The 9,115-nt window shown below is 33.0% G+C and overlaps 1 pseudogene; it reads left to right on the top strand.

Moving 5' to 3' along the window:
• The first annotated feature begins 8,195 nt into the window (after nt 1-8,195).
• On the top strand, nt 8,196-8,683 carry LOC122747719 (annotated as a pseudogene).
• Nucleotides 8,684-9,115: the final 432 nt, after the last annotated feature.

Raw genomic sequence — 9,115 nt, 5'->3', positions numbered from 1 at the left:
GTCATTTGTCCTTCATTTTTGAAAAGGACCATGACATTAGGAGGAGATATCATTACTTACAGTGAATTGTATTTAAAAGAGGAAGGACTGTGCACGTTCACCAACCTCATTCTCTCTTCTAAAGTCATCTTACTAGATTGTAATAATTGGAAAAATATGAATTGCTCTTGAGTAGGTCTGGCCAATGTAATAAAAATGACAATTCTACTTAATTTATTTAATCAGCACCATGCCATTCACATGATCAGAAATCATTTTGTAGGGGTAGAAAAATGACAATCCATGTTCAAGAACAAAAATTAAGAATATCAATTGAATCAATGATAAAAACAAACATGAAGAACATTGACTCAGCCATAACAGACCTTAAAGTTTATAACCAAACTGTAACCATCAAAACAATATGGTACTAGTTAAGAAATAGAATGGTGGATAAGTGGAATATATTAGGTACATAATATATAGTAATAAATGACCAAATTAATCTTGTGTTTGATAAATGCAAATATCCATGTTTCTGTGACAAGAATTAAAAGGAAAATAAAACTGCCAGGAAGACTGGACAGCAGTCACTAAAATAAATAACTTTAGAAATTAGGTAAATACCAACATGTCACACTGTATACCAAGAAAAAGTAAAAACGATCACATGATTTAGAAATAAAAATTGATGCCTTAAATAAATTAGGTATGCATGGAATAGTTTACCTGTTAGATCTATGGATAAGTAAAATATATGACCAAACAAGAGATAGAAAGCATTACAGGATGTAAAATGGATAATTTTTTAAAAGTTAAATCTTTTTTTTCACAAAGAAACCCAACACAGCCAACATCAGAAAGATAGCTGAAAACTGGGAGAGATATTGTCATTTTTGAAATATGTAGAGAAATGAATCAAATTTATAATAATATAAATCATTCTTAAGTTGATAAATGATCAGATCATATGAGCAGGCAGTTTTCAAAGAAAGAAATCAAATCTAGCTATAGTGATATGAAAAGTATTCCAAATCAAATGAAAATTAAAACAAATTCCAAGGTGCAATATCCATCTGATTGGCTAATATTACTTAAAATGGCAAATAACAAATGTTGGAGGTGATGTGGGAAAATTAGAACACTAATGCACTTCTTTGTGGGGTTGTGTACTGATCCAAACTTTCTGGAGAGTAATTTGTAACTATGCCCCAAAGGGTCTAAACTATACATATCCTTTAACCCATCAATCATACTGCTATATCTTTATCCAAGGTAGATTGAGAAAAAGGAAAGGGACAAGAAATATTTACATGAAACATTTACAACAGTTTTTTGTAGGGAATGGCAAAAAAATTTGAAATTGAGAGGGCATTAATCAGTCATGGAATGACTGAACAAGTTTGATCATGACATTGTGCTACATGAAATAATGAGCAAAATGTTTTCAGCAGAAAAAAATATGTGGAAACATTTATATGAATTGATCCAAAGTGATGTGATCAGAACCAGAAGAACATTGTACACAATAAGAGCAATATTGAAGAATGAACAACTATGAATGACTTTGTTATTCTCAGCAATACAATGATATTAACAATTCTGACTGATTCATGAAGGAAAATGTTATCCAACTCCGGAGAAAGAAGTGATGGGGTCTGAAAACATATCAAAGCCTATTTTTTAAAAGAACTATTTACTTGAGGATTTTTTTTTGCCATTATATTCAAAACATAACTATTTTATGGAAATACATTTTCCAAGATTTCTTGCTTTCTATATGAATGGTATGCAGAGGAATGAAGGGAAAATTGGAATTAATTTTTAAATGAATATTAAAAATGTATTTGTAATTATAAAAAACAAAATGCTAAAAACTATAAAGTATATGAAACTACAAAATATAAAAGAGTAAACAACAAAAAAGTCTACTATGAACTATTTCTTTGGTATATAGTTATTTTGGTTATCATTTTTTAAAATATCTCTGGCCTATTTATCTGTAAAATTCTGGGGTTTGACCACAGTACCTCTGAAGTCCTGTCTGTGTCTAAATCCTTCATTCTACTCCCCACTTCCACTGTCTCTATATTGTAATTTGAGACTCTCTCTCTGATTAACAATGAACACTTTGAATCCATGTTTTGACTCTCAGATTTACAATGAACACTTTTGAATTCATGAGTTCTCTTTTCTAATGGTACAAAGTTCATTGAAGAAAAAGAAAATAATCCATCTTTGTAAAGTTAAAGATAAAAGACAGGATCAATTGGGGGTTAATTTAGGAAGTCAATTTTTTTTCAACCGGTTTTCATAGTTAAATATCCAAAAAACTCTTTGTTGTTAAGAATAAAAAAAAAAAAAGACATTTCCTAAATGTATTACCAACTCCCAGGGATAGCTTGTGAAACTTTTGTAAACAGAGGACCTTTCATGGTAGTATTTCAGGTAATATGATAGGTATCATAGATATAAAAAATGTATATACATATATACCTAAATAAATGTACATATATTTATTAGCATACAGATACATATTTAGTAAGATAAGTTTCCTGAAATTCCTCACATCATATCCCTATAGGGAGGGGTTAACTGGTAAATATTTAACAACCATATGTCTGAAAAAGTACATACAACACACATCTAGGTTTAATCAGCATTATTTTAACAAATTCCATCACATAAGTCCAGAGACAATGCAAAAAAGCTCTAATTTATTATATTTGTTGAGTTTTGTGATATCAATGATCATATTCAAAACTAAACAATCAGTTCTCATGAGCAGATTTCAGCTAACTCCAGCACTTTCCTTTCTGTAGTGAACAAATTTTCTTGCCAACGATAACAACAGCATTAGATACTCTGTAAGAAAAAGAGTGGAAAGACAGTATGTGATTGAGTAGTGCATTTGATTTAAAATCAGTAAGACCTTGGTTCCTATCCTACCTCAGTGAAACATGATGGTATCATTAACTGCCTCACAGGGCTGTCATGAGGTTCAAATAATGGATATAAAAGATTTTCTATCTTTCTGTTATAGGAGTTCCAGATTAAGTATCAAAAATGTTCAGCTTAAATTTTGACTTTGTTAACTTTGTTACCTTGATGAAGCCACTAAACCTCTCCAAGATTCAATTTCCTTTTTCCCTGAATTCTAAGATGCTTTCTAATACTAAAATCACAACCCTAACCATCATATGCATTACAAACCATTTTATAATTAAAATATTAGCTTTCCTTATGAATTTTGGACCAAGAGTCAGATTCAATTATATATATATAAAACATAATTATGTGTATATAAATATATTAATGTATATAAATATATAGTATATATAATCATATATACATTGTATGTACATGGTATATATGTATATATGTATATATGTATGTGTGTATGTATACTCACAAATACACACATACATACACACATATATACACACATATATGGTACAGTCACATTATAGAAAAATGCTTTTGGAGCCAGGAAGATGAGCTTTCCTGAAATTCCTCAAATCATACCTATTGAGGAAAATCTATTGTTGTCTCAAAATTGGCTATCACATTCTTAAAGGTAGAGAGAATCAACAAAATTATAAACCAAGTCCTAATTTGTTCCATTTGTTGATTGGCAAGATGTAATGCTCATAATGAAAATTTAAGATTGGCCTTAATGAATCTAAGGATCACATCAGCCATGCACTAGCTATATAATCATGGGCAAATCATTCAACTTCTTATGGCCCCAGGCAAAATTGCAAGACTCATAGTTTAATTACCAATTTGCAAGGGAGTTTTCTGCAGTACTTAGAAATCAGAACTGCTGACAGGAAGACCTGAGTTCAAATCTAGCCTCATACACTTACTACATTTGTGACCCTGGGTAATAAATTTGACCTCTACCTGCCTCAGTTTCCTAACATGCAAATTGGAGATAAACAGACCTACCTTCCAGGAATGTTGTAAGGATAAAACAAGATAATATTTATAAAGGGTTTCCAAATATTAAAATTCCCTATAAATGCAATTATTATTGTTGTGGTTTTTATTGTTGTTATTGCTATTACCATTATGCAAACCTAGAAGCAAAAGACAGTAGTCCAATAGAACCAAAGAGTTAATTGATCAAATGATCATTGCATATAGTTGAAAATATAAATTTTGTAAAGGAAAATAAGATGCATATACCAGAAAGAGGAAATATTATCCCATCATGACAAAAAATTAATGAATTAGTTGTAGAAAAGATATATTATTAAATAATTATAATAATATTATAGGATGTTTGGGATCTGAATGGCCCTTAGAGGACCTTTCTACTTCTCTCATGCTAGAGATGAGGAAATTGAAGCCCAGAAAAGTTTAGTGACTTAACTAAGATTCTATAGCTAGTAAAGTTCAAAATTAATATAATGAATCTAGGTTTACTGACTCTTAGCCTAAATATCTTTCTCTTCCATCACAATTAAAAATGGGGTTAACTAATTTATTTGATTTTTCACACTTTAAAATTATTAAATGGTCTCAAGGAACTTCACATTAGGACACAACTAAATGCAAATTAGAAAGATCACCAATATAAAACTGTTGCTCATTGAAATGCAAAACAGCAGTTCTAGTGCAATTCTGAGAATTAATTGCTTCAGACTCATTTCTGTATTTTGTTGACTGTGATTTTCTCCTTTTTTAGGAGTAATAAAATATAAATTGGCCAATTACTCTGTAATACTCCTTTTTCCTCTATTTTTTGTTCCTTTTTGCTGTTTTCCTCCCTTGCATGACTCCCCAGCTTAATTTATTTTTGTCTAACATTATTTAGCACAATTTTCTTGTCTATTAAAGGGGTCCCAGAAGCCAGATATCTTTAACCTTATTTTCTATTACAAAAGTATAATTTTAACAATTAACCTTTTTTGTATGATGAAATTAAAGTAACACTAGAGAAGGAGCATTAAAAGAAAGACATAGCTCTTACTAAAATCACTTCAGAATAAATAACATCTCAATAGTTAAATGCTTTAGGTTTCTGATACTTCTTTTACTAAAGAGTGAACCCAAGTATAATGAAATCATTAAGGTTTTTTTTAAACAAATTGGGGTTGAACCAAAATGAGCCACAAGCTATTACAATTATCATAATATTAGCTATGTTATATTGGGATTTAGGGGGCAGCTAGGTCGCACACTGGATAAAGCACTGGCCTTGGATTCAGGAGGACTTGAGTTCAAACCCAGCCTCAGACACTTGACATTGAGTGTGACCCTGGGCAAGTCACTTAATCGTCATTGCCCTTAAAGAAAAAATAATTGGATTTATATTTGATCCATGTAATAATTTCCAGGTCCAGGATTCAGTCATATCGACAGTTAGTTGACACAATGACTAGAGAATTGAATGTAGATTGAGAAATTGCTGTTGTTGTTTTTCAGGCATTTCTGAATTCATCATGACCTCATTTCAGATTTCTTTGACAGAGATACTGAAGTGGTATCTTCTCTAAATTATTTTGCAGATGGGAAAACTGAGGCAAATGCTGAATTGACTTGCCAACATTACATAACTAGTAAATGTCAGAGGTGAAGTACTTGGGAATATCAGAAATCAAATCCAGCCTCAGCCAGTTATTAGCTGTGTGACCCTGGAAAATTAAAATATTTCTTGTTAGCCTCAGTTTCCTCATATATAAAATGGAGATTAAATAAAGCAACTACCTCAAAGGAATGATGTTATGGAAAATGAGATATTTTTAAAGTGTTTTACAAAACCCAGAGTAATTATGATGTATTATTATGATGGATGTGACTACAATGATAATTTTTATATGCATTCTGCACTTAGTAGGATGTCTTTCATATAATAAGACATCTATAAATGCTTAATAATTGAATTTACATGTGTTAGAAAAAGAATAGTTGCTATTTCATGGTATTCTAGATTATCTTAAAAAAGATATGATGAAAATGATTATATACCTATTTATACTGTGTCAGGCACTGTAGTAAAGAATATTGATGCTGTTGAGTCATATCAGTTGTGTCTTACTCTTTGTGACCTCATTTGAGATTGTCTTGGCAAATATACTAGAGTGGTTTGCATTTCCTTGACCATCCCATTTTTCAGATGTGGAATTGAGGCAAATAAGGTTAAATGACTTGCCCAGGGTCACACAACTCAATGTTTCTGAGGCCAATTTTGTACTAAAGTCTTCCTGTCTCCAGGTACAGCACTGTATCCACTGTGACATCTCACTGATATTTTGATGACATTCTAGGATATATTGGAAAGATATGATGAACATTTGTTACATACCTATTATGTGTCGGGAACTGTACTAAAGACTGGGAATACAAATAAAAAAAAAAATTTCCCTGCTTAGAATCTAATAGGAGAAGATGATTTTTTTAGAAGAAAAAGCCCAAGGCAGCTTGGTGGGGCAGTGGATAAAGCACTGGCTTTGGGTTCAGGAGGACCTGAGTTAAAATCTGGCCTCAGACACTTGACACTTACTAGCTGTGTGACCCTGGGCATGTCACTTAACCCTGATTGCACTAGGAAAAAAAAGCCCAAAGTGTGTTCAGAGAGTACCCAGCAAAGAGTCATGATGGCAATGATGATAGAGTCAAAACAAAGCAGTGAGTATGATGGGAAATGAAGACATGACTCTAATTTTGAGATTTTTATAAAGGCAATCTATGTAATAATTTTTCTCCTCCCCCACCCATCTAGCTGTCCAGCCAGAGTAGCAGAAGCATCTAAGGATGGTGGTGAGGTGAGAATACCAAAGTTGAATCAGTATCCACAATGACTAATGATTTTCATGGTGATGAAGTTTTCCTGTGAAAGGCATGCTGAAGTTGATGATTATTTGATAGTGATTTCACTTACCTGGTAGTAAGTGAAAGAAATGAATTAGAAAATATGATCTCTCATGTCAGAACATCTGAGATCTCTCATGTGCCCTTGAACAAGTTGCTTCATTTTTTCCTCATGTGTAAAATAAAAGCGGTTAAACTAGCAACTATTTATTGTCCCAGTTACAGTATTTTCCCAAATATTTCAATGCATTATTTCCTTTGAACCTGAGTACAACCCTGTTAGGAAATTACTAGAATTATCATTTTTCCTTGTTTTACAGACGCAGAAACTGAGATTGTAGGAGATAAAAGAAGTTTGCCTTATGGTTACAGAGCTCATGTTGAAGAAAACATTCAAACCCAGCTTGTAATGGCTCCAAGTCTAGCATTACTGCTACTGTGTCACATAAGTTAAAGCAGAAGAAACAGTCTAAGAGTAACTTCTCTATTTGTGAAAAGGGGATTTCATTGAATGAGTTCTGAAGTCAAACCACCATGATATTAAGGTTTAGGTTTTTATGTATTTTTCCTTAAATATTCAGTATCTACTATGTTAAATACAATGTAGAGCATAAGCTTTGAAAAAAAATTAAATAAAACACAAGTATATATGTCAGGCACTGTAAACTTGTACTGTGGAATTTTAATCTAACATATAAGGGAATTCCATGGCTCTGACACAACCGATGTGATTCTGAGAGGATACAACCTCAAAATCCCTCTGCGTCCTCAACTATAAAGTGAGTTTAATAATACTACTTACTTGAAAACATTATCAAATGGATAAAATCAGAGAATACAGCTACTTTGCCAACATTGAAGTAGTGTGTAAATATGAACTTGTATTAATGGTCATTATTATAATTGTTACAGTTATCTTAAAAGTTGGCACTAACAGGTACATAGTAATGATTTGTTGATAATATATATGTATATATGTGTGTATATATACACATATATGCATGTATATATACATATACATACATACACACACACACACACACACACACACATATATATATACTGTTTCTTGGCAAATGTTCCTTTTGGATACATATGTATAGTAAGACTGTGTTCACTTTAAATTAAATAGTCTTTGGTCAATTGTGCACACTAAAGTTATAGAAAGATATATTTCTGATTCATGTAACCAAGAGATGAATTTCTAAAAAAGTTACTTATAAAACAAATCACAGTGTTATAGTTCAAATTATACCATAAAAGAAAGAGGGAATTTTTTTTTCCAATAATTTCTGGCTCAAGCAGTGGGAGGGGCAGTGGTACCAGCAGCAATAGTAAGCTTGGTGGTTTCTGTTGCGCATGTGGGAGTCAGACCAGTATCCAGTCTGTACATTCAAATGAGTTGGAATGCAGTCTCTCAAAATGCCAAATGCCTGAACTTCCAGACTGGGAATGCAGGTGCATCATCTACCTTTCCCAAACAGTGCTCTGCCTTGTGCAAGAATGATTTTGTGGTAGTGAAAGGTTGACATGGAAAGCATGACAATGCCAAGGTTCAGCTAGTTGATATTGATATCTTTACTGAAAAGCAATATGAAGATATCTGTTCTTCAACTCACTATGTTGATATTCCCAATATCAAGATAAATTATTTCCAGCTGATTGGGATTCATTATTGCTACCTGTCACTTCTCCAGGACATTATGAGGTAAGGGAGTATCTTCCTTTGCCTGAGGGTGACCTTGGCAAGCAGATTGAGCAAAAGTATGATTTCGGAGAAGCAATCCTGATAATGGTGCTGTAAGCCATGACAAAGGAAGCAGGTGGAGCAATCAAGGTGATTGCAAAGTCACTGGCCCCAGGGTGGTTATGGCTGCTGCAGTAGTAGTGATCAATGGCTGAAAAGGGCTTCCCTGTCTACCCCAGCCTGGTCAGGCTTTGGCCCAAACCTAGCTGGACACCTACTATATTTTTTTGATATTTAATATATTTTTTTTCTCTCTGTCTTAGAATATGCCTCTACCCTATCCCAATCTTCCCCAATCCCTTGGACAAGATGGGGGCAAGGCATTGGTAAAACTGTCCCCTTCTCTCCCCTACCCCACACTACAATCCTCATGGGGAAGATGAGATGTAAATCTCCTTGAGATTTAGTTTCCCCCCTCCTTTTTATTATTTAATTTGTAAGTCAAAAGCTGTGGTTTTTGGATTCTTGCAAAAATCTTCTGCCCCCTCTCCCTAACTATCCTGTCTGGCCCCCTGCTTCCCTATATTGCCTATACTTCACCTAACAGCACTCCCCCCTCCAACAGAAGAC

The sequence above is a fragment of the Dromiciops gliroides genome, chromosome 3 (genome assembly GCF_019393635.1).
Source record: "Dromiciops gliroides isolate mDroGli1 chromosome 3, mDroGli1.pri, whole genome shotgun sequence".
NCBI lineage: Eukaryota > Metazoa > Chordata > Mammalia > Microbiotheria > Microbiotheriidae > Dromiciops > Dromiciops gliroides.
The sequence above is the reverse complement of the archived record's forward strand: the minus strand, read 5'-3'. Positions and strand labels throughout refer to the sequence as shown.